General features: G+C 38.7%; 1 pseudogene; it reads left to right on the top strand.

Annotated features, from left to right (window-relative positions):
• Positions 1-578: 578 nt before the first annotated feature.
• On the top strand, positions 579-1,640 carry LOC141500090 (malate dehydrogenase, cytoplasmic pseudogene; annotated as a pseudogene).

Raw genomic sequence — 1,640 nt, 5'->3', positions numbered from 1 at the left:
GGAGTTAAGATCTTAGAAAATAAAACTTTAAAATGTCTAACCTATATTTTTTTTTTCATTTAACACTACATTTTTAAGATTTTTACAGACTTCGGTTTAAGATTAGCCAAACAGCTTTTTAAATGGAAGGCATCAACAAAAATGGCATTTTGTCATTTCATCCTGTCAATATGTTTTTATTATGTGTCTTCAGGCACTTTGCTTAACCTTATGCAAAGAAAGACAAAAAGCAGTTCCTGATCTCAAAGAGCTCACAGTCTACTAGGGGAGACTGTGCAAACAGCTATAAACAAATATGTAGAGGATAAACTGCAGAGAATTAACAGAAGGGAAGGCACTACTATTAAGGACAATTGGGAAACATTTCTTGTAAAAACCTTTTTTGAAGAGGTGACCCGCCCAGCTTACTGTAGGTGAGGTGACTCCTTGATCTCCTGAATTGTCCAGCTTTGGCCATTGGTGAACCTGTTAGAGTCCTAGTAACTGGAGCAGCTGGTCAAATTGCCTACTCTCTACTTTATAGTATCACTAAGAGAGATGTCTTGGGGAAGGATCAGCCTCTTATTCTTGGTTTGTTGGATATAACTCCCATGATGGGTGTGCTGGAGGGGGTAGTAATGGAACTAACTACAAGACTGTGCTCTTCCTCTCCTAAAAGACGTCATTGCAACAGATTAAGAAGAGGTTGGGTTCAAAGACCTGGATGTAGCAATTCTGGTTGGCTCCATGCCAAGGAAGGAATGGAGAGGAAGGACTTACTCAAGGCAAATGTGAAGATTTTCAAATCCCAGGGAAAGGCTTTAGAAAAATACGCCAAAAAGTCTGTTAAGGTTGTGGTTGTGGGAAATCCAGCCAATACCAATTGTCTGACAGCTTCCAAGATGGCCCCATCAATACCCAAGGAGAATTTCAGCTGTTTAACTCACTTGGATCACAACCGAGCTAAATCTCAGATTGCTCTTAAACTTGGCTTGACCTCCAATGATGTCAAGAATGTCATTATCTGGGGAAACCACTCCGCAACTCAGTATCCAGATGTTAACCATGCTAAGGTTACTATTCAAGGAAAAGAAGTTGTTGTTTATGAAGCTATAAAAAATGACACCTGGATCAAGGGAGATTTTATCACGACTGTTCAGCAGCAGGGTGCAGCTGTCATTAAGGCTCAAAAATTGTCTAGTGCAATGTCAGCTGCCAAAGCAATCTGCGACCATATCTGAGATATCTGGTTTGGAACTCCAGAGGGAGAATTTGTTTCCATGGGAGTCATCTCTGATGGCAAATCCTATGGAATCCCTGATGATTTGCTGTACTCATTCCCTGTGGTCATCAAGAATAAATCCTGGAAATTTGTGGAAGGCCTCCCTATCAAAAATTTTTCCCATGAGAAGATGGATCTCACTGCAAAGGAATTAGCAGAAGAAAAAGAAACTGCTTTTGAATTTCTTACCATTGCATGACTAAAAAATAATGATGTTACAAAACGCATAAAAACTGAAGAATATAAGTGTTGTCTTTAAACTTAGTACCAAATAATGATACTGTACTTGACAAACTATATATGAAAAACCATGCATTTAAAAAATATTTGTGCTTCTTGGCACAAATCTGTACCTACCGTCATCATGTTATAAAATGTT

Source organism: Macrotis lagotis, chromosome X (genome assembly GCF_037893015.1).
Source record: "Macrotis lagotis isolate mMagLag1 chromosome X, bilby.v1.9.chrom.fasta, whole genome shotgun sequence".
In the NCBI taxonomy this organism is placed as follows: Eukaryota; Metazoa; Chordata; class Mammalia; order Peramelemorphia; family Peramelidae; genus Macrotis; species Macrotis lagotis.
The sequence above is the reverse complement of the archived record's forward strand: the minus strand, read 5'-3'. Positions and strand labels throughout refer to the sequence as shown.